This window comes from Manis javanica, chromosome 1, assembly GCF_040802235.1.
Source record: "Manis javanica isolate MJ-LG chromosome 1, MJ_LKY, whole genome shotgun sequence".
NCBI classification, from domain to species: domain Eukaryota; kingdom Metazoa; phylum Chordata; class Mammalia; order Pholidota; family Manidae; genus Manis; species Manis javanica.
The window spans coordinates 177,684,173-177,709,910 of NC_133156.1; the positions used below are offsets into that span (position 1 = coordinate 177,684,173).

The 25,738-nt window shown below is 35.8% G+C and overlaps 1 protein-coding gene and 1 non-coding gene across 3 annotated transcripts in view; both read left to right on the forward strand.

Moving 5' to 3' along the window:
* The window catches only part of LRRTM4 (leucine rich repeat transmembrane neuronal 4), a 694,254-nt gene that overhangs the window by 264,040 nt on the left and 404,476 nt on the right, over window positions 1-25,738 (forward strand). The gene's annotated exons all lie outside the window — the stretch shown is intronic.
* Window positions 10,695-10,803, forward strand: LOC118974126 (U6 spliceosomal RNA). The gene has a single exon (XR_005063724.1). It is a non-coding gene; the product is annotated as a U6 spliceosomal RNA (small nuclear RNA).

Genomic DNA, 25,738 nt, shown 5'->3' on the forward strand with positions numbered 1-25,738 from the left:
ATCTTAAAAATGCTGTCCTTACACTCTTGCTATATTCTATTAATTCAGAGCCTCTTAGTGCAGCCCACACTCCAGGAGAGGGGATGACACAAAGACATGAATATCACAGTGGAGGGCATAACTGGAGTCATTTCAGCAACTGCCTGGTACAACTTCTGTTGAGTATCTACCAATCTCCGCATGTTTGTTCCCATTCTAGTGCTGCATATTTCTTTTAAAACATTTAGCTACAAGGGTCTGTTATTAGTGATAACTTTAAAATACTATAAATAAAACAGAAGAGAGATATAAATACTTAATTCCAAGACATATATCAATCATCACCTTTTAAAATAAATTTTTAATTTTATGTAAATGCCCATAAAATTCACCACTTAACCATGTTGAACTACATGATTCAGTAGAATCAAGCCCATTCACGTTGTGCAACTGATCCCTAGAACTGTTTTCATCCTGCAGAACTGTAACTCTGTCCCCGTCAACAGCAGCTCCTATTCCCTTCTCCTCAATAGATCCTGGCAACTACAATTCTACTTTCTGTATTAGGAATGTTACTATTCTAGCTGCTTTGCCTAAATGGAATAATTCTGTATTTGTGTTTTTGTGCCTGGCTTATTTCACTTACCAAAGTGCCCTTAAGATTCATCTATGTTATAGCAGGTGTCAGACTTCCCTTCCTTTTTAAGGTAAATATTATTTCAGTGTATGTATATACAACATTTTTCATTTCCTTTCTTCCATCAATAGACACCTAGCTTGCTTCCACTTTTTGGCTATTATGAATAATACTGCTTTATACATTGGTGTACAAATACACATATAGGCTATACTTCCAAATATTTGTGTGTATACCCAGAAGTGGAATTGTTAGATCATATGGTAATTCAATTTTTAATTTTCTGAAGAACCACCATACTATTAGCCATAGTAGCTGCATCATTTTATATTCCCATGAATAGTACACAAGTGTACCAATTTCTCCATATCCCCCAACACTTTTTGTTTCCTAATGTGTTTTTGTTTTTGTTTGGATATTAGCCATCCTCATGGGTTTGAGGTGATATTGCATTGCAGTTTTGATTTTCACTCCCCTAATCATTAATGTTGAACATCTTTTCACTTCTTTGGAGAAATGTCTATTCAGGTTCTTTGCCCATTTTTAATCCAATTGTTTGTTTTGTTGTTGCTGAGCTGTAGTTGTTTGTATATTCTAGATGTTAACCCCTTATCAGATATGTGATTTGCAAATATGCTCTTCTAGTCCATAAGTTGCCTTTTACTTTGTTAATGTGTCCTTTGATGCACAGTATTTATTTTTCATGTAGCCTAATTATTTATATTTGCTTTTATTGCTAGCACTTCTGGTGTCATATGCAAAAACTCATTGGCACATAATGTCAATACTATCCAAAGTGAGCTTCAGATTCAAGGTGATCTCTGTGAAAATCCCAGTGGGTTTTTCACAAAAACAGAACTTTTCATCCTAAAATTCAGGTGGAATCTCAAGGACAAAACAGTATTGAAAACAAACATGTTTGGAGGTCACTTCCAGATTCCCAAACTTATTATTATAAAGCTACAATAATCAAAACAGTATGGCACTGGCATAAAGATAGCTAGAGAAGCCAATGGAATAGAGTAGAGATCCTCAAAATAAACTCAATTGGGGCCCATGATGTAAGTCCTGGTCTGAGTCTGAAATTCTGTGAACCAGGAGTGCTTATGCCAAGAGCAGAGGATGAGTGTCTCAGCTCAATCAGACAGGACACATTCACCCTTTTTGTTCAGGCCCTCTACAGACTGGATGATGCCCACCTGTATCGGTGAGGGTGATCTCCTTTACTCAGTCTACTGGGTTAAACACCAATCACTCTGGAAGTATCTCACAGAAGAGAATAGTTTACCAGCTATATGGGCATCCTGGAGGTCAGTCAAGTTAATATATAAAATTAATTATTTTATATTTATATATAAAACACTACTTTCTCCATCTGTGTACATGTGTTCTAGAAAACAGCATGTATTCTTCTGTTGTTCAGTGGATTGTTCTATAAATGTCAGTTAGGTCAAATGGGTTGACTTAATAGGTTGAAGAACAAGTAATGTTCTCTAGGTCTCCTCTCCTTGTAATGATTTTCCGTCTACTTATTCTGTCAATTATGAGAGAGAAGCATTGAAGTCTCCAACCAAATTTGCAGATTATTTTTTTTAATCTGCTTTCAGTTCTATTGGCTTTTGCTCTTTGAATTCTTAGTGGGTGTCAAAATGTTTAGGATTATTATACCTTCTGGATAAATTTGCCTTTTTATCTTCTTGAATGACCTCCATTATCCCTGAGGATATTCCTTTATTACTAATATAGCTACTCAAGCTTTCTTTTAGATAGGTATTTGTGAGGTAAACTTTTTTTCTCATACTTGTACTTTTAATCCATCTTTAATTATTTTTTTTTACAAATCTGAAAATCTCTTAATTGCTGTGTTAAGACCATTTACATTTAATATTGATAAAGTTGTTTTAAAATCTAGCAAATTGCTAGTAGTTTTACATTTGTTCCATCTGTCCTTTGTTCTAATTTCCCTCTTTTACTGCCTGCTTTGAGAATAATTTGGTATACTTTTTCTTGTTCCATTTTAACAATATGCACTTCTTATTTTTTATTGCAATCTATACTCAAATAATATTTTACAACTTCATGCAGCATACACAAATATACACAGCAGTATACTTATGTTTCCTCCCTCTCTTTGTATTATTGTTGTCATGTGTTTTACTTTTACTCATGTGATAAATGTGCAATGCATTGCTGCTTTTTTGTTTGGACAGTTAATTATATTTTAAGTGGTTAAAAATAATAAAAACATGCCCTCTATTCATCCTAATCAGGAACATTTCTGGAGCTCTCTCTTGATTTCAAATTTCTTATATTCCTTTGAATAATTTCCTTTAACATTTCTTATAGTGTCAATGTGCTGGTAATGAATTTTCTTAGCACCAATTTGACTAAAAAATATTTTTTAATTAAAAAATATTTTTGCTGGATGTAATATCTTGGTTTGACTCTTTGTGTGTTTTAGGACTTTACTGACAACAATTCTTTTGTCTTCTGGTTTGCATAGTTTCTGACCAGAAGTCCACTCTAATTCTTGCCTTTGATTCTCAGTTAGTACATGTGTGTGTGTGTGTGTGTGTGTGTGTGTGTGTGTGTGTGTGTGTGTGTGTGTGTGAGTTGGTTTTAAGTAGTTTGGATATAAAGTGTCTAGTAGTGTTTCCTCTTTTGTTCCAATGTTTATTTTGCTTGGCACTGTCTGCATACTATTCCCCTGTCCTATAGTAGATTGCTGTAGTAGATTGCTCTTTCTTGTTACTTGGTGTTTGCTAACATGGTTTGAGGGTGGGGGAAGCCCAGGAGAACAGAGACAGATCTCTGTTTTCAGGATCCAGATTCAGTGATAAGCAGGCACTGTATGACTGTGTCTTTGAAGTGGTGCTTTCCTTTGCCATGTCTCCTCCCTGTCACAGACAAACTATGTCTTGTTTCTTTGGCACTTTTGAGGAAAAATGTCCTGCTCTCCTCCAAAGTTAGGAGACTGCCAGTGGTATTAGTTTCTGGACCCAGAACCTGCCCCACCCCTAGTGGTTGAGTTATATTTCTATTTGCTCTTCGCTTAGTCACAGTGGTTCTTACCTGTGTTCTGGGACAGCAGGGTTGGCTGCCCCTTCCCAGACAGCCTAGAACTTTGATACAGTAGAGAGAAGGATCTGGGTAGATTTCTGTGCCTGTTGTGGCATAGCTGTAATCCCCTTCTCTAGATTTACCCCCACTGAATGAAGCTCTCTCCAGTCTCCCAGTCAGTTCCCAATTTAATCACGAGAACTTGATGGAGATTCATGAAGAACATCTCCAGGGTGGCCATATGCTCCCAGTGATTCTGAGCTCTCATGGTAGCTCATGCTCAACCTTCAGAGGTTCATTACAGTTTGGGGGTCAAGTCTTCTTACTTGCTAGGAGGACACTCCATGTCTCCTCCTCTCATGTTCTGCAAAATTTCCTTTGGGTAGCAGTCGAGAGGCTCTTAGATTTCAGGCTATTTTGTGGATTTGTGACCTCAGCCATCTGGGCTTAAGAAAGTTACTTTTGTAGTCTGTCTGATTTTTTTCTTGTTGTTAGGTCAGGAGTTAGGCTTTTCACAGATTTATGTATCTTTGGTAGAAGCAGAACTCCTGCCTTGGTACTAAATAACAGCAATAACAGTGACAGAAGCTTCCCAAGTATATCTAATATACAACTATAGTTGAGAACCCCAGAAACTTGAGCACCACACATGGCCTCTAATGCTTTGGTTTTCAATCCTGGATGCTAATACGAATCACTAGGAGACATTTAAAATACACACACACACAAGACCCAACCTGCAGAGACTCTTAAATAATCGGTCTGAACAGAAACCCAGGCATGGGTATTTATTAAAATCTACCTTGGTGGTTCCAATGTGCCGCCAAGGTTAAGATAGCTGCTCTAATCATTCTAAGTGGTCCTATAATTGCCTGAAATAATAAAATTCAACATATGAACTATGATATTCTTAAATCTATTATAATCATAGATTTATTTAAAGATACTTTTGAATTCTACTTCCTACAATAAAACCAATTGAGGTCACCTTTTTAAACCCTTGTAGATACATATTCTATGCAAAGACACATCAAAACTATAGTCATGGATTATTTAAAGTCATTAAAGTGATTTTTGTGCACAAAGGAGAGAATTGTCTTTTACAAGGATTTAAACCAACCCCCTTAGACTCTTGTAACATCATATTTGGGTAGGCTATTAGCTGAGGTTCCTTTGAATGGTCTTCACAGGATATTAGAAATGTGAAGGGGGATAGAAACAACAAGGACACAATTCTTTTATATGATCTGGTTTTTCATTACTTAATTTGATAGAGATAACTGTTGTATAGTCAGATATATCATGTACTATATAACTAGCATATACTTGCTACTCAGAAAATTGTCTTAATTATATTAAGTCAAATAATTACCATGCAAGATGAAAACTCTCCTGAGGTTTTGATTTACAAAAGAACATGTTTAATAAAATGTTCTTGATAAGTAATCAAATTATATATGAATTTTGTTAACAAGCAAAAAACATTGAAATTTTTCAAACTATAGAAGATTTAAGATACAGAAAACTTAAAATGAAGAAATTTGTGGTATAGAAATTTCAAGTACCAAAATATTAGATTATAAATATAAATAGTGATACCAAAATATAAATAAACATTTATTTGATTAATAAAAGTATTATTTGAAGATACTCCAGAATTCATACTATTAAAGAGAAAAAATTAAAAATGCCGCTTCTGACTTTTATAGAGGTAACTTTAATATTTTAACTTTTCTATTATAAACCAGGTAGGGGTTAGGAGGCTCCCTGAGGCCTAGTTATTATTGTTTCAAAAAGTAGCTATAAATCAGTCTCCCATTTAGGACTATGCAAAAGAAATTAAAGATTAGACAGAAAGGAGAGCAAATTGATAAGTTTTAACCTTTTAAAACATTTTTAGCAAAGCCCATCCCTCCCAGTACGTAATAAACACTAATTTTGACAAAAGGCATAAGTTTAAGATACTAATTTGTCATGAGATTTGTGATTCCCAAAGACTTCCTACCTATCAGTCACCCTCAAAAACTCAAAAATGTCAAGCAATGCAATCTCTTTATCTATCTACCTATCTATCCCTCCATCTATATTGTACATATTTAATTTTCCTTTAAGGATGTTTTTCTTATAGTTCTGCCCCATTTTTAAGGACAAGTAATTGGATTCATCATATCCATCTGACAGTTCACCTCAGAACTTAAACATTTGCACATAACTGAAAACATATTACAAGAAAAGATATGATTTTAAAATGTAAATGGATTCCATACCTTGGAGAACCATTTATATTAAGCACATTTTAATTTTTTCCATTTAATTTCCAATTCAGCAGTAGGGAAGACACTAATGTGTAATTATTGAAACTTTGTGACAGTATATCCATGTTGCCTTTCACAAAACCTTAAAATTTTGTCATATTTCCCTCATTGGTTAAAAAAAAATAGGGAGGGTTCAGAGATTTGCTCTTATGAGCAATCCATATCCATAGAGTAAATGGTCAGATGGAAGCAGCCGTAAGATCCTCTTGTGGCTACACAATTAGGCTTAGGAGCCCACAAAAGGGAACCTAGCCTTTGTCCTTAAGATGCAGAGGAAAAACATGAGGCTTCTGAGAAGACCAGCCCAGTTAAACTGCAATATTTGGAATCAATCTGAGGAGTTTTTCTGGAGTTACTTGATGGAGAGCATACTTTTCACGAATGACATGGAAAGATACATATCAAGTAGAATTTAAGGACTCAAATTCTGTTCCTAGGCAGAAATACTAATGTTATATAACTAACAAATTCTTCCCCGTAAAATTAAGCATTAAAGAAATAAAGAAGTAGATGACTTGGGAAAATGTGTTGGGTATAAGTAAAAACAAGGGTCAGACGGGAATTGTATTGTGCGATCGTATCTACTGTCATAGTCATAAGTGCAGTGAGTCTCATGGGTCTGGCTGCCTGAGTGTTTTTTTCATTCATTGAGTATTTGTTCTGCTAGAACTTGTGTTTTAGATAAAAGAAGTTGACCTGGAAGATAACTATGATCACTGTATGGCCAATGCACATCTAATAACATTGCCTTGCTCGAATTTCTTTGAAAACTCTGAAAGAAGGAATAATCTGAAGAAAAGCAAAAGGCATATGAAAAGTAAATTTTTGAATTCAGTATGTAAAATGCCAGCTTGCATAAAAAATATTAAATAAAAATAAAATAAAAAGTAAATTTTTGAATTTAGTATGTAAAATGACAGCTTTAATAAAAAAATAAATCAGAGAATAGGTTTCTATCTTGGCATAGCTCAATTATTGACTTGTGTTATAAAAAAGTCAAAATGCCTAACTTCAGAATCATTTGTTTGTAAATGTACTTAAAAATAGAATTTATTTTAGTGCTTATAGATTTATTTCAATGTTCATTTAATTTCATGTCTTTCTCTTTTTTTCGTATTATACTGTAAGACCCAGAAGGGCACCTAGCAGCATTCCTGCAACACAATGAGCTCCCAATAATTATTCAATAAACGAATGAGTGACAAATGAGTTTCTTCCTCTCTACATGACTTAACAACCTTTCTCTATGAAGGCCAGATAATAAATGTTTAAGGCTCCGTGGGCCATGTAAATTCTTTTTGCATATTATTCTTTGTTTATAAATTAAAATATAAAAATGTAGAAGCCATTCTTAGTTTGAGAGCTGTGCCAAAAAAAAAAAAGCCTCATGAGATTTAGTTCCCAGGCCATAGTTTGCAGATACCTGCTGTATATATTAAATAGATCTTAATTTAACTTACAAGATCCCTTCTTTTTTCTTAGTTTCCTTTCATTGGTATATCAGAGCTGGCCCTTACCAGCTCAGTGGATGAAATTGGCAAACCCAGCACATTTGTGTGCACGTGGGTGTGTGAGTGTATTTGATGAGCCTGTTTGTCAGCATACCACTTACTAACTTAAAAAATATAATCAGGGATTGGATTTAGGGGTTCCAGATTAAATTCCGGTCTCCCAGTTAAATTTGAGGTTCGGTTAAAAATAACACTTTTTTAAAAAAAAGGATAAGCATGCCCCATGTCATATTTGGGACATATTTATATAGAAAAAACTTGCATATCTGAAATTAAAATTCAACTAGGAATGTTGGGTTTTTATTTGCTAAATCTGGCAAATCTCCATGCATTAACTGGAAATGCTGTGAAGATCCTGAAAAACTAACAAGTATGTTGGTCGTGTACAAGAGTGACCATTACAAAATAGAAATTATTTTTTTTCTATTTTGTCATATTAGCTTGATATTTTTCCTTTTTAAAAATAATAGCTATGTCTTTAAAACTATATTAGAGACAAGCATTGTCATTCTATGGCTACATCATTCAAGCTGTTCATTTAGTGTATACTGTCCTTACTATTATAATAATACCTGAGGACTAGTCATGTGCCAGGCACTAGGTTTTATGCTTTATTAACATTTCTCTCATTTAACATGTACAAATTCTCCCATTTTATAGTTGAGGAAACAATGTTAGAGAGTTAAAAAAAACAATAAATCAATAAAATTTAAAGAAAAGAAATCAAGGATTATATGTAATTAGCAAGCAATAGAAATTCTCTTTCTTCTGAATTCTTTTGTGTTTAAATTTTATCAAGACCCAGTCCAATTGCCAGCTGGGGAGCAAAACTTTCTACTACTATTCTTTGTTAATCTATCATTTCTCTCTTTGGACCATTCCTAGATTATCTTTTTATTTATTTTTTTCTCTTTGATGATTATTGCCAATTTATACAGTTTTTAAGAACAATGGTCTCTTATTTATATGTGTATTACCAACACTGTTTAGCACAGTCTCATATTTATTTGGGGTTAAAAGAATATTTGATGAATAATTTATTGCCATTGAATAATTCATAATGATAGATTAATAATTAATTATGTGTTTACCTAGTGTATGTGCTGAATGCATGCAAAAAGTGTGATTTTTTTACATTAAAATCATCTGCTTTGAAATTCCATTTACAGCAACATACTGAAAACTCCAAAGGGAGTGACTTTTATGAGCTGCAAAACAGGGACCTAGGCACTGAAAAATTATAGGACTGACAAGAACAAAATAGCCCTGCTCTCCTGTAGTTTGTATTTTCCTGGGGAAGACAGAAAGATATAACATTTCCAGTGATGGCAAATTCAATAAAGAAACGTAAAGCAAGATTAGTGGATAAAAAGCTGTTGTAGGGAATGTGATAGTTTATATGAGACATTTTTTTGAAAGGCAACACTGATAAGGTGATATGTGAACAGAAATTTGAAAAAAATAAGAAAGCAACCATTCGGCTATTTAGGAAAACAGCATTCCGTGAAGAAGGAAGTGCTCGTGCCCAAATGCAGAACAGATGTGTGCCTGGGGAATTGCAGGGAGAGCCGTAAGACAGAGGACACTGATGTCCAAGGTGACATCCACGCTGCACTCAGAACTCCTCCTGGGTTCTTGCTGTTCGGAGGTCATTTACTGAAAGGGCAATAGTGGAAGTACAGGGAGCAGCAAGGAGCAAGGGAGCTGTTGTTCCGTCCAGGAGGGAGCTGATGATGCTTGGACTGTGGAGGTGGCCGTGGAGGTGGGGAGCAGAAGTTGGCTCCTGGGTATTTTCCAGAAGAACTGTCAACATAATTTGCTGATGGCTTGGATGGGTAGTATTAATGAAAGGGAGGGGTTAAGGAAGATGCCAGATAAATTAGTCTAATTACCTAGAAAAATGTGGTTCCCATTTAATGATGATGGGAAACCTGGAGAAGAAGCAAGTTTATGGATGGGCAAATTTGGGCTTTTTAAACTTGTAATTAGTAGGTACAGATTGCCTCACAGACCAAAGATAGTTAGAACTCATTTGCTTATAACTCTCTTAAAAAGTTGGGAAGTCAGTAAGATAAAGAAATATGTGGCTTAAAGGAGAGGTTGAGGCTGGAAATATAAAGTTGTTATTGATTACAGGTGAAATGCAAAGTCATGAAAGAGCATGAGGTAGAGAAATATATAGATGGACCAAACACTAGTGTATTTTAATTTTACAATTTATGAATTCAAATATAATCCAGCAAAGGAGAATAAGCAAGATTCACAAGTAAGGTAGGAAAAGAACCAAGTGTGGAGTTCCAAAAATAGTTAAGAAAGGGTTTCAAAAGAGGGAGGGGGCATGATCAATGCTAGGCAATTCTGCTGCTTGCGTGAGTTATATAAGAATAGGGAAGTGGTAACTTGACTAGAAACATGGGTATAGACCAGCAGTTTTACTAGATAATTGAGAATTTTCATTAAAAAATGCAGAAAGTTAAGTAGTCAAGAAGTATATTTGTTTACTACCCCACCCCAGTTCACTGGGAGGACACTCATGGAGACAGCAGAAGTCACAGATACGTGGGTCTCTTGATACCCATTCATTGTAGGGTGATCCCCAGGTACCCAGTGGGAATGGATTTCAGGTTCTAAGTGAGGGAGCCTGACTCTTTCTTTGAGAATTTTATGCCGCATTAAGGAGGTACTGACTCTTTCCCTTATAGGAACAAGAGCAGGACACAAGATCACATTTTTGGCAGAACCTTGGCTACAGCCCAATCCTGTTAACTCAGCTTTAATTGTGGGGAGTAGCACCAGCCCTTTCCCTAGGGAGATCAGTGGGCTCACGTCCAAGCCTTGAGCCTGTAGCTGTGTAATATAAAAAGCTGGCAGTGAGATTCCCCATAAAAGGATGCTTGGTTGGAAAAACATCAGACTTTCCTCTGGAATAATTGGGTGAGCTGAATCTCAGCGTCGGGGTTGTCCGGGACTGAATGTATGTGCCTTACTTACTGAGCTCTAGCCAGTTTCATGGGGTTTTACAGAAAGCCTTCCTAAACAGTGAGATATATAAAAAATAATCTTATATGAACATTAAGTGCTATCTGTATACTTTAACTCCACTTGCTGTTCTCCCTTGTCTCTTGAACCCATTCCCATCTGTTTTTGTCCCATCTTGAGAAGTTAACTGTTCTCTCTCAAGATGGGACAAAAATGTTCTCATTTCAGCAGCATATATTCTAAAATTGTAATAATACAAAGAAGATTAGCATGGCCCCTGTGCAAAGATGACATGCAAATTCATGAAGCATTCCCTTATTTTTTTAGTCCATGATTCTGTAACATCCTTCTATGTTGACAGATATAGTAACTACACTAGTGGGGATGAGGATTTAATAATCGGTTAACTGTTGAACCACTGTGTTGTATACTTGAAGCCAAGATAAGATTATATACATCAATGATATTTTAATTAAAAAAAATAGGCAGGACAAAAACAGATTGGAATGGGTTCAAGAGAGAACTGGGGGAGGACAGGACGTGGAGCTAAGAATATATGGATAGCCCCTAACAATGTAAATATAAGATTATTATGTGGAAAAAATGGAATTTGGTGTAAAGATCATGGATTTGAACAGCACCCACTATTATTAAAACATTAAAATATTATTAAAATATTCCACTGTTATGGAACATGAGCAAAGTACTGAATCTATTTGATTGTTTCCTCAGATTTTCTCTGCCCAAGCTTATATTGTGCTATGAGAATTTACAATCATGCTCTTTCAAAACAGAGCTAATATTAGATTTAGTCATTATTATCATCTTCTCTATGACTCCTATATTTTATTTTGCCTGAAAACAAAATCCTAAGAAACTGATAAATTACTATTTAAATAGTAATAAGAAAAAGCAGAATAGTCTTATGATATCTCAATTTGTAAGAAAAAACAAGGTAGGCTTATGCATAAGACAAAGATTAGAAAGCACAATCATATTTTAAAGCCTAGAAAATATACTCCTTTTAAAAAGTCTTATTGTAAAATAATTTTATTTTAAAAGACAACAATTATTCAATAACTAGTTCATAAATTTAACTGTGAAAATTAATTGCCAGACCACACTATATGATCTTTAATTAAAACATTGTAAAACAAGAGGGAAATATAGATGAGAAAGATTAGATTTCAAACATGTGGAAGCCCTACTAGTTGCCAGGCCTGTTAGATTAATTTAATCAAGCAACTAGTCTGGAGCATGTTTATAATTAAATTAACTTTGCTGTGTCATCCTACAATACTGTATTTGTGATCTGAAAAGAAACAAGACTCCTTGATTAAATGCTAATATAAAAATAGTAATTACTTTCACTTATTTATTTTTTGTTCCATTGTTTGCTATTGGTTTCCCTGCTGCTCATAACTTCTTGGCCTCTTAGAGTAATTTTGCAGGATTACACTGAATCGTTTATTAAATTGTGTTTTTAAACTTTAAAAATATGCTCATTAGTGCTAAATTTATTTGACTCGGCAAAACCCATTGGCAGTAATATTAAAGTTAAATAAACATTGAGTGTGAACTATGGCAATTTAGAATTACACCAAAGTATAATTTTCTTTTGTTTCTCGGAGGATGTACATTAAGTTCTTAAAGCACATTGATGCTAATGCTCATAAAACTGAGGTTGGGGCAGGAAAAGCGATGCTGGCATTACTGTGTAAGGCAGGTATTAGCAACAACTGGCACTAAGAACGGGAAGACTAGGCAGCCGTGCTGTTAACCCAATCTCAGTTTGTCCCTACATATGGCTGGGAATAGCTGTCAAAGGAGAGCACATTTCATGAACTTTGCATCCAGTAGAGTGTAAGGCAACACAGTGAAAATATAACCTAGAGCAGGAAAGAGGTATTAGATGTTGAATGGAAGGATTTAATTTATATCTTAGAGGCACAGTGTACACACGCTATCTAAAATCCATCTTCCTAAAAATCACCCAAGTATTAGTACATTCTCCCTTGTGCCTCTGCAAACAATTCTATTTTCAGAAAAATAGCTTACCCAATTGGGCTTCTATTAGGGATTCAAAAGACAGACTTACAGAATGTATCTTTGTCTTGAGAGGAAAAACCTATGCCCAAGAACAAGTGTTTTACTTATTGAGCTCAACAAATTCATTTTATTCATTAAATTTTTGAGAAGATTTTGTATCATTTGAGTAGCTTCTCTTAAAGAACCATTGAGTGCAAGGAATTGTTTTAGGTACCTGTCAGATATGTATCATCCTATCTGTAATAAACTATCAGTAGAAATATTAGATGATAAGAAACAATATGAACAATTGCAGAACTATGTGCTTATTCATTTTAATTGAGGATTGGAGCACTTTTATTATAAAATATAAAAGAGATAGAAGTTACATCTGATCATCCCTAATTCTTATTTTTGCTTTGTGATCTCTAATCCTACCTGAGTTTATTTTACCCAGATTAGGAGACGGGATGGAAGGAAAGAATTTTCTGGCAGATATATGTTAAAGGCATTGCTTGTTCAAATCATTTTAAATAAAATATGAAAGAATTGCAGTTGTTCTTTAAATGTTATTCTTTATAATTTTGAGGGCCATCTAAATTACCTGGGATAAGCAAATATGTATCTGTTTAGAAAATAAAAATATTTTAAAATAAAAATAATACATAATTATAAAATTTATAACTTTATACATGTTGTAAATATTTTTTAAAAATTACATAAAACATGTAAACATTTTTCACAGTCTTTATTTCTACTGCCATGTAGGAAGAATGGATTATCAGATATAATATTTACTTACTATTCCTTTCCAAAGATAGTTGTTTGATGTCATCTCTGCAGATAAATAAGAATATCTGTCATTGTTTTCTCTGTGAAATATTACATTTTAATATGATAAAGAGCAAAGCCAAAATGATTTAGGCAACTCAAATCAGTTTTCATATACATCTTTATTTTTGTCCCTAGGTAAATGTAAGCTATTCAAGGGCATGCTCATAATATATATTTCATCTGTTTTCACCATAGCATATAAAGATCTAGACAAATAGTAATTATTTATTATTAATTAATTATGAATATATAGTTAAAATGTGTACAGGAGTTATTAATTAACTCAAGAAATATTTATGGAGTATTGTGAGACGAACACTGCACCCCACACAGTAAGTTCCCTACTCTTTGTCTAGCAAGTACTCCATAATTTGTTGAGGCACAGAAGGAAGGGAAATCGAGTATGTGTGCCCACTTTGAGGAGCGCCAGGCACACCCTGGGCCATGTGAGACTACCAGCTGTTCTTATTGTCATTAAGGTGACTTCCCTGAAGTCGTAACACAGCTGCCAAGGTGGCAAAGGTATGGCTCAAACCCTCAAGTTTTTTCCTGCCAAACTTCACTGTCTGTCACACCCAAACCTGGAATGAATAATGTCAGGAGGCATTTACATAGGGTAAGGATTTTCCCAATATTTTTATTAGACCTGTTGTAGAATGAGAAATGTCAGCATCTTCTCAGAAGTTAACAGTACCAATGGCAAGTTATCAGATAGTGACTTTTTGTTTACCATGTGTACCCACTGTTAAGTCATCATACTGTTTTTTCCTGTGGGCTGCCTGCCTGATGGGAGTGCACTAAGAATTCAGATTTCTAGGGGAAGGGGCTGGAGGCCCTCCAATACCATTCATTCTAGTGACTTGACAGAATATGCTCATTGACCAGTAATTCCAGGTGGTAGCCCATACGAAGCCATTATATATGCAAACTAAAGATAAACAGGACCTGATGATGGAAACTCTTCCTTTCTCAGGTTCTTCAGTTGCTCTTCTCCCAGAGTCCGGTCTCCCAAACCCACACACACAGAGAGAAATATGGCTGAATGTCTTCCCACCCAAAGAATTCACCAAAGTGTCAGGCTAAAAATTACAGGATTCCTCTTGCCTCTTTTATGACATTTTGGCAGGGAGGAATCAATTTGTACCATGTCTAATTATTTATCATGAAAGAATTCGGTGGTAAAAAATAGGACTTGAACGTTATTCATAGGAATTCCAACACACTACCATTCTGAGGTAGTGCCCGGCACTTATGATGCATTATGTTTTATTTGTTTAATTTCCATCTTCTCCACTTTATTCTGAGCTCTTTGAAGGCAGGGGTCCAGTCTTTTTTTTTTTTATCTCAGTATCAGTAATGCTTTACCTAGTATCTGATACTATTCTATTCAATGTAGACATAACCAATTTTTCACAAAAAGCATTGCAAAGCCACCTTATCTGAGCTTCCTGAAATTGTTGCTCATGTGAAGCCGATGTGTAGCATGAAATGCCTACATAACTACATTTGGGAGAAATGTTCGATAATGCCATGGGAAGGATCATACCCTCCATGGTGTCAGATAGTTGGGGGAAATATCTGAAATATCTCCAAGTCTTGTTTCAAATTATAAATCATTTGCTCTTTGTTAAATACTGGATGCATCCTAAAACCATTTCCAACATCACGGGGCCAATAAAAAAAGCAGAAGAACACAGAACAGAGATACAGAGAATTCAGAGAAGCTTACTTTCTGGGGTAAGAGACAACCATTTTCTCCTATTCTTTTTGTTCTTTCCTTGCAGAAAGCTCACATTGAAATAAAAGATCTGAATACATGTCCAAAATAACTCAGCTCTGAGCAATGGTTTTTAGGAAAAACAGAGCTCAGTTTTGTTTAAATTAACATTTATTGAGCTTCTGTCATGTGGTAGGTGCTGTGCAGTAAATACTGAAACCAACAAAGGAAGCACAGTTTATGGTAAAATGATATTCCCACTGTATTTAAGAATCAACGTCTATAAGATATGTATGTTCCATGCTGTCAACATCAGTTGAAGCTAAAGTAGATTACTATATGTAAATGGGACTGATAAAGACCATGGTGAAAGTATTAATTTTTAGTTACTGCAGATAGAAAGCCTCATAAGTTATCAGTAATTGGTATAAAAGCACTTAGAAAGGAAAGAAGCAATCTTCAAACAGATGTGATGGGATGTGGGACACTATAACAGAGCAGTAACAGAGCCAACACAACCCAAAAAGCAGTCATAGTTGCCTTTGCACCTCCGAGCTCTAGCTTAACTGAGGAATAATTTGAATTCAATTCTAGAAACACAATTTCTTCCACTTTATCTTCAAATCAGTGGCTCAATAAATATAGGTAGTTCATTCTGTGATGTAGCTCAAGTCATTCTCAATTAATGTAAATGGTGACTATATGTCAACCAGATAGGTATTCTTAAATATTAATCTCTCTAATAGGTTGAGTTCAAAATTCTGGTGCCTCAAATAAGCAGATTAGATAAACAAGACTCTCAGCAGAGGACTACATGGTTGGCAAAATTCGAAGTCACCTGAAGAATTTTTACAGGAGAGCAATCAATGCCTGGGTGGCAGTCCTGCACTAGCCCTGGAAATCCTGATTCATTGACCCAGGATGTGTCCCCCCAGTTTTTCCAAAAGACTCTTCAAGGAATTCTGGTGCACATGTAAGTTGTGAAACCTCTGAAACATACCTGCCTTAACAAGGCTTATTCCCTTTCTTATGTCACATGTTAGCCTTTCAAACATAAAGCACAAACTTAGGGGACTCAGTTTTATTTGCTTACGTGAGCAGCCATCTTCAAAGGAGAGATTTGAAGTAAATACTGCTGTTTCCAAATATATACTGTATTTGTGAAAGTAAGCCCATTAGTATTTCTTCCAAGAAACCGTTTATTAGCCTTGCCTTTTGGTTACTTTAGGCACAAAAGTCATATAAATTCTCATTTATTTAAAAATGTCTGGGATTCCTTCCCAAACAGGTCCACCTAGTTTTCCATTTCATATTCTGGAAATTGTATCAACCCATGGTTTATCCAGGAAGATTCCCATTGCCTTTTTGAAATCCCAGTAATGTTTTACAAACTATGCTTTCTAGTATATCCAAGTCATAGTTATATTGCTCTGGGAGGGATTTTTCAAAGCATCATACAGTTTTTTACAAGGAAAAAACACCTTCCCTCTTTGTTCTACCAGCTGCAGGCATCTACATGCAAGCGTAGCAAGGAATAGGAGCAGGGGGCAAATGATGCATGGAAGGTTCTTATAGTTGACCAGTAATCCTCTAACTTTGCTATTAGCAATAACAAAGCAAAAGAAAAATTTTATTGATAAGTAATATGCATTACCTCAAATGTTTTACTAGTTAAGATGATACGAACAGGTAGAATATATGAGCTTTTACTATAACTGTCATTGTTCAGCAGTGGCAATTAACATCAGTCATTCTGAAGAAACTTGACAGATCAAAGTTCAATTAAACTTTAAGAGAAAGGAAAGTCTGGTATTTATCCAGTTCTGAAGCACTTTTGTGCTATGATGAATAAAAAAGTGTCTCATCACCACTTCAGGTGAAAATGATAGGAGCTAAGTGTCAAAGTCTCACCCAAAAGTAAGGCTTCGATTCATTTGTACTCTAAGTATGCTAGAATAAGCCAGTTTGGGTTTAATGAGGAGATACCAAGAATAGTTAAAGGAGAAAATATATATAGGTCATAATTCTACCCTGTTAAAGATACAGTGTTATACTGCCTCCTAATTAGCCCATGACATTTTCTTAAAGGCAAGTGAGGCATCTGAGCATAGACATGTCCAATTGTACCACATTAACTCTGAAGTGTATTTTGGGCCAAGTTACTCTTCTCATTAATGAAGCATCTAAAACACCTTTCTACTTGAAGGCCACAGGTTGTAAGATTCACTGCTTTTCCCCAACCTCATTTCCTTCAAAACCTTCTTCTGCAATCACTTTTTATTTCTTTCCTCTTTCCTAGCATTTTTTTCCTCTCAAAGTGTGTCTTTTGTTCCATAACTATAGTTGAAATTCCAAGGCTGTCATCAATGAATGAAGGAATCTTATCATTAAAACATAAGGCTTACTTATGTCAATCGATATTCAAAATAGCAGCCATCCAAAATCGATTACATAAATTCACATTTGGGGTATATGGAGTCTTTATCAGTTCACTAAAAAAGAGACATTTGGGAAGTTACTAGGTATAACATAAGCCAATTAAATTACATAGGAACTTTGATTTTATTTAATCCAAAGAAAGCAGAATAGATTATTTAGAAAAAGAAAAGATTATAAGGATACCTCACCAAAAATTACATTACCCTGGAATATAAATGAGAGACTATTTCTTTGGGAAGCCAAACACAGCCATAGCTGTTTAATTCAGGAAGGGCAGTGCTCTGAAAGAATTATAAGTAAATGTTTTTGCAGAGAAGAGTTAACAGATGGCTGGAGATGATTGTCCATAGCAGTGTGCTGGCAGTGGTTAAAAAGAAAAAAAAGATTTCTATAAAAAAATTAGTAATTTTGCCACTTACCTCTTTTTCATAATGTATGTAAGGAAAATTTAATAATATGAGCATTTCATGTAACATGAATAGTTATGAGCTCAGTAAGTTGTCTCATACATATTTTTCTATTGAAAATGGCAAAATTTGATATTTTGAAACCAGTGTAAGGATGCCTCAGTTCTTTCACTGTGCAGAATAATTGTCATTGCACTGAAGATATAAACAAATAAACAATAGTCCCATTTATGAACCTGCTATGGCATCTGGCATGGAACCAAGCCATTTGTATAGTATATCATTTGATAATATTGACAATTATATAAGTAAATATTATCACCCCTACTGTAAAAATAAAGAAAATCTAAATAACAAAGATAGTAAGTAATAGGCATAGTTAGGATACAAACACAGGTTTCTTAAGTTACTAAACAACAACTTTGTCCCATGCATCCTTTTTTATAGGTTCCTGTTTCCATTACCTTACTTGCATATTAAAATTATATTGTGATATCACCTCCATATCAGATCATTAACTCTTACATAAAGGCAAGACTTAATGAATTTTTTTTTATTACTGGAAAACCATCTGGCTTTCACTTTGACTCAGTGAATAAGTTCAATGGGAAAACTTAGTCATCCCACAGAAGAATTTTTTTTAATGTGATAAGAACACTTTACATGAGATCTGCCCTCTTAACAATTTTTTAAGTGCACAACACAGTGTTGTACTGAGTCCCTACATATAGGCACAGAGTTGTACTGTGTCCCTACATTTCAGTTTCCTCTAGTACTTGGTATACAGCCTTTTATTGCAGGAGCTGAATGACTAATTGTCATTTTGGTTCCATATCTTACCAGATCTCTTCTTTATCTGCCCTCCTAGAGGATAAATGAAGTAAAGCACTTTTCTCTTTGTTGGAGTTTCATGAAAAATGATCTATTACACCTTTCCAACAAGTCTGTCTAGCATGTCTGAAGGTAGTTGGCAGACAGAGAAGAGGATAGCTCAGTCTATCCCATTAATCCCACATGGGTTCTGAGAGTTCTGAGGTTGGGTGTTATAGACCTCAGCACCCGCTGGGAAAGAACAGGTCATGAAGAAGTCTTTCTTTACTTTTGCTGTTGGAAAATAACATAGCGCCTGGTTTCAAATTCTTGAACAGCATAATAATAGCAGCTAACATTATTTAAAATGCAGTATGTACCAGGCACTCCTCTGTGTGCTTTCTTTTTCTTTTTATATGCATAAATTTATTTGTTCTTAATGACAACCCTAGGAGGTAGGTGCTATTATCATCAGGTACATTTTGTAGATGAGGAAGCTGAGGCCAAGAGTGTTAAGGGAAATGACCAGGTGACACAATGAGTTGAGAAGCTGGTTGAGATTCAAACCTGGTCCATCAAGCTCCAGAGTTCCTGATTTTGACAATTCGTCTGCTCTGATCAACATCTACATGTCAGATTGGCAGTGTTCCTCAGGTGTTTAGTAACAAAGTGTGTCCTTATTTTACTAACTAAATTTGATGTTGACAATCTTTAAAACAAAATGAAAATTATATTTAAGAATGACCTACCAGTGTCTTTTGTTTCTTCATATTATTTGGAGGTGTTAATCAGGGTTGGTAAGAGTTACTGCTACACTAATTCAGAACACATAACTTTGATTAGGAGATCAATTTCAAACCTTGAAACAAAATGTTGATGGATACAAATCTTCAAACAGTATATATTCTGTATTTTTAATGATGTATACTAAGTTTGTTATGTCATCAGTGGGTACAAACAATTAAGATTGCTTGCATGGAAACCACAGCTCATTCCTAAAGTGTTTCATTTCTTATTATTTTCAAATACTAGGTACACAAAACAAATAAAATGCCATTTTCTTTAACCAAGAAAAAGACTGTATAAACAATTGTACTAGAGGTAAATTATACCTGATGTGATATATACACCAACTATCATAGTGTTTTTTGTGTCAGATACAACATGGTATAGTGAAGAACCAATACTTTCAAATAAAGTAACAGATTGGAGTTCTCAAATTGTAGATCTTCTTTGACTTACAGTGGGCCTATGTCCAAGTTGAATCTGGGATTTTCTATATTTAAAATCATGTCATCCTCAAATAGAGACAGTGTTACTTCTTCCTTTCCAAACTGATACCTTTACTCCTTTTTCTTGCTTGATTGCTCTAGCTAGGACTATGTTGAATAGGAGCCATGAGAGTGGTCACCCTTGTCTTGTTCTTGATCTTATGGGAAAAGCTTTCAACCTTTCACCATTGAGTATGTTAGCTGTGGGTTTGTCATATATGTTCTTTATTATGTTGGGATATATTCCTTCTATGTTTAATTTGTTGAGTTTTTGTCATGAAGGGGTGTTGAATTTTTGTCAAATGACTTTTCTGTGTCTATTGAGATAATCTTTCTTTTCTATTAACATGCTATATATATCACATTCATTGATTTGTGTATGTTGAAGTATCCTTGCATCCCCAAAATAAATAACACTTGATCTTGGTGATATCCTTTTAATGTGCTGCTGAATTTGGTGTGATAATATTTTATTGAGAATTTTTTAATGTATTTATCAGGGATATTGGCCTGTAGTTCTCTTTTCTAGTAGTATCCATTTCTGGTATTGGCATCAGGATAGTGGTGGCCATGTCAAATGACTTTGGAGTGTTCCATTCTCTTCAATTTTTTGGAAGAGTCTGGGGGTTGGTATTAATTCTTCTTTACATGGTTGGTATAATGCACCAGTGAAGACATCTGGTCCTGGGATTTTCTTTGGTGAGAGATCGTTGATTACTGGTACCTCCTTACTAGTAACTGGTCTATTCATTTTTTAAATTTCTTCCTGATTAACTCTTAGTAAATTGTATGCATTTAAGAATTTTTTCCATTTCTCTTAGTTTGTCTACTTTGTTGACTTATAATTTGGTCATAGTAGCCTCTTACTGTCTTTGAATTTCTGTGGTATGCATTATAGTATCTTCTTTTTCATTTATATTTCTGTTGATTTGAGCCCTTCCTCTTTTTTCCTTGGCTAATCTAGTTGAATTTGTCAGATTTGTTTATCTTTTCAACAAACCAATTCTTAGTTTTGTTTATCTCTTCTATCATTTTTCTGTTCTCTATTTAATTTACTTCTGCTCTAATGTTTATTATTTCCTTTCTTCTGCTAACTTCAGGCTCAGATTCTTCTAATTCCTTAAGTCATAGAGTTAGGTTGTTTATTTGGGATCTTTCTGACTCCTTAGTGTAGGTGTCTATTATTATGAACTTTGCTCTTAGAACTGCTTTCACTGCATCCCATAAATTCTGACATGTTGTGTTTCCATTTTCATTTGTCTCAAAAGTGGAACCTATTTAGGTCCAACCAATTTGAGATCCTTTGGCTCTTATGGATTTGGATATTCATTTCTATCCCCAAATTTTTGAAGTTTTTAGTCATTATTGTCTTAATGTACTTTCTGTCACTTTCTCTTTCTCTTTTCCTTCTCAAATTCCCAAACTGCAAATATTGTTTCTTTTCATTATGTCCCATAATTGCTATAGGATTAATTCTTTTTTCTTTTTGCTCCTCTGGCTGAGTAATTTCCAGTGCCCTATCCTTCATGTTGATGATTCTTTCTTTAAGAAAGAGTTAAGTCTCCTTTTGAAAATCTCTTTTGAATTCTTCAGTTGAGTTATTGTATTTTTTAATTCTAGGAATTCTGTGGGGGAGGGGGGGAGGTTAGTTTGAATGATTACTATTTCCCTGCCATACTTCTCATTTTGTTATGCACTGCTTTCCTAATTTCCTTTAGTTATCTGTCTGTGTTTTCTTGTTCATTAAACTTCCTTAAGAGGATTATTCTGAATTCTTTGGCATTTCATAGATTCTCATTTGTTTAGGATCAGTTATTCAAGATTTATTAGTTTCCTTTTGTGGTGGCATATTTACCTGGTTCTTCATGATTTTTGATTCCCTTCACTGCATCTGCCCATGTGAGTACCAAGGCTCTTCCTCCAGGCTTTACAGGTTTGCTTTGGCAGCCAGTTCTTCACCAGTCAGGTCTCTTTAGGTTTTTGGGAGTGTCTGCTGATAATGTTCTTGAGCCGGTATGGTTTGCTGTTATGGTCTATTTTTGGGTGAGTCACCTGGTCAAGCTCAAAGGACAGGGATGTGCCACTGGCTGAGACCATTGGATGAGACTGCTGGCTTTGTTCCCTACCCAGTGAGGGTATAAAATGGGCTCCATGGCTTCCTGTATTCTCCAGTCAGACTTCCTACATGGCTGGGACTGGGTACTATGAATCCCCTTCTCTGTTCTGGCAGGACAGCAGGATGGGACCCAGATCCTGCACAGCTTGTTGTTTGGGGACCTGAATCAGACCAGAGTATGTGTTGAATTCCCTGGTCAGGTGAGACCACTTGTTTTGCTCTGTAGATAGGGGAAGCCACAGGCTGTGCATTTTGCTCAGCTGCTCTCTCCTAGGGCTGTTGAATGGACTGTGCTACTTCCCAGGTGTTCTGGTTAAGTTCCCTTGTTTGACAAGCTGAAGGCTATAGAAGGTGATGAACAGGGCTAAAAATTTGATTTTCTTTGGCACACTAGGAGAAGTAGCTCTAACGCTGTGGAGCTCTTTGTTGTCCTAAGTTGACCAGCACTCCAAGTAGAGTTCTCTGACCAAGTAGGGCCCCTGAATTGGTTCTCCAAACTATTAGCTCTACCTGCCCAATTCTTGGCTTGAGCACCCCTGGGCCACACAGCTTCCAGGAGGTGTCTCCAGCCCTCGGATTGAGCTAGAAGACACTCTCCACAGCAGGTGGCAGTATGTCTCAGCAGCCTTGCCTGGGTGGAATGGGATGAGCCACTCCAGGTTACTCTCAATTTCCCAAACAAGCTTTCTGGTTGGAAGGGGCTGGGAGAGACCCTAAGCCTTGGCTATGAATTCATCCCCCTAGATGCGTGTGGCATGGGAATGCTCCCAGGACTGACACGGCGGGTGATAAGCACTGCTTCCCATGTCTAGGTTGGAGCATCACGGGCTCACAAAGCTTCCAGGAGTTGTCATCAGCCCTCTCGGTCAGGTGGGGTGAAAAGACACTCTCCACAGTGGGTAGAGCTGTGTTTCAGTACCTTGCCTAGGCGTGGGCAGGCTGGGAAAAAGGAGTGGCACACTCCTTGTTGTAGATCTGAATCAGGCAGATCTAGACCCTGCCAAGTTCCCTGGTCAGAGTGTACGCTGCCTTTTTTCTCTAGATGGTCAAAGCCGCTGGTAGGGATTACTGCTTGGGCAGTGTGGGTATGCCCTTGGTCTGCCAGGATCCACATGCTGGTTGTTGAAGTCCCTCACTGCTTCTCCATCACAGTCATATTCCAAGTGGTTGAGCCACAAAGATTCCCTCATAAACCCCATGGTGTAAGATCAGATTGGGGGTCCCTCAAGGGAACCCCATCGGTAGGGGGGCTGGTTGTCACCCAAGGTTCTCTTTTTCCACTGGAGGAACCAGAGGCTGAACCATGTCCTGTCCCATGTTTTAGTATTCTCTCAGTGGTGCCTTGTTCATGAATATTTATTAGCTCTTGTGAGGCATAGTAAAGTCAGGAACAGCCTATGTTGCCATCTGGGTTATGTCAGTCCTCATCTAAACCTAATAATTCTAAACCTAATAATATCATTTGTCACTTCAGTAATACTTGATGGTATACTTTTTTCTCTATACTGTCATCTCCCATATACCTTATACATTTTGATTTATTTATATAAAAAGGAAAGAAGATGCTATAGTTAATTAACCCTGAAATTCACCACTGTACATAGTATTGAATCAGGTACCATCACTACTTGTGGACATGTTACTCCCTGTTTCTATCCACAAAGAGCTTTTTACTAAGTCGGGAAGAAAACTTTCATGATAGCACACAATGATCTTTTAACTGATCGGGAAAATGGGCAAATATAATAATGTAAGCATTAAACTTTATTCATATTATATTTAATATGTGATGAAGATCAGTGAAAGATCTGAATTATCCAGAGCACACTTAAGGGAGATTTAACATAGACATTGTCTTCAATAGGTTTTAAAACGTCAAAAGACATGTCTATGTGAATAAAGTCTTTCTGATGGACCCACTGGATGAAAGTGAGTGCATTTAAAACAGTGAATTCATTTGTCCACTGTACTTTACTGAAAAGACTACTGGTAGAGTTAGAATAATTGTGGTGATAATAATTGCAACCAGTCAGAAATATATACCTTTGGATATTATATATTGAATGAAGATCATAGTATTTGATTTTCTTTAAATATCTTTAGAATCAAGTAGTGAGTGGATTGGAATCTAGGTCTCTCACTTGCCCATTTGCTCTCACACCAATTTCCATTTCTCCTCCCTTACCCAACATTTTCTTATTCATTTCAGCTAAGGTAGGCATGGGCAGGAGACTGAGGACAAAAGAATGGGAGAAGCCTATTTCTCACTGTCTTCTGCTTTGATGCTCTTTCAAGCAGTATCTTTCTCTTTCATGTTTCTAGTACTTACTGGGTGTCCTCTTCTCTGTCTTTCCAGATCTTGCATGGTGGTCCTAGAACTCAGTTTCTGTTAACAATATCCTTTATTTGTCTTTCTAGCTTCAGAACTGAAGCACTACTTTCTACACTTGTTTCTCTTTGGGTTGTCCCACCTTTCTTGTTGTTCTTTTTCTTTTCTTTAATTCATCTGTATCTAGTTTCCCATATTAAATTATTCTTCAGAACTTGCTCTCTTTTCCTGGACAGACCTTGAGCACCAGAGGGATTCTGAGGGACTTTTTCTGATCAAGTCATTAGCGTAGGAATGACCACACTTTCACATCCATTGCATGTCTCCGGCAGTGGGTGGGCTCTCACCTCTGTTAACTCAATTGCTCAGCAAAGTTTCCTATAATTACAATTGTAGAAACAATGCAGTTGGCCTCTCTCCATGTTCCATAAGTCTACAGATTTGGAGAATAGGATGGACTTACCTGATAGGAAAGATAATTCTTCTGTATAGAGAAATGATTAGTTGATTGTCCTTAGGTTGATCCTTTAAACAAACTCTCGATTACTGTTGTAACTTCAAAGACATAACCAGACACTGAAAATACATGGGTGGATAAATAGCAGATTAGAAGTTAAATTGACTAGCATTCTATTTCCATCATTATCCAGCTCTATGACCTACCATTATGGGGAGAGAGACAGATAAAGACTGTGGGAAAAGGAGCCTCAACTGAAAAGTACATAAAATTATACATGGCTGTGACTTCAAGATACAAACCATGCAAAATGATGCTTGCTCTATCAGAGTGGTATATTTACACAAAATTTCTTCTTCATTCCCTAAATTATTTTTAATTTATGACTTTTTCCTAAGAATTTTAATTTATTTTAAAGGATTCTCTTCTTCCCAGAGGAAGCCATACAAGGGAAGGGGAAGGAATCATAGGGAAAAAGAGACTTCTAGGAGCAAGGTTTTCCACAGAAGGCAAGACAGAATGCATTCAGTGTTATCATTAGGTAAGAAGCAGAGGTATTATAATTAGTAGGGGTGACAAAAAGGTCAGCTTGATGCTCAGAGGTTGTAAGTGACAAGCTAAAGTGATTTTGCTCTTAGCCTCTCCTTCAAAAGCCTAGCCAGTCTCTTGACGTGTTGGAAACCATCAGCAACAAAATTAATTCCTATTTTTTTTAAATAAAATACATTTTAGTATATTTGTAGTTTACATAGAATGTCTAACACATCCTTGTGGAAAGTGCAATGTTTATAAAAGCCAAGTAGATGGCTATATTACTGGATTCTGGATTGAAAACGGAAGGTTTTGAAA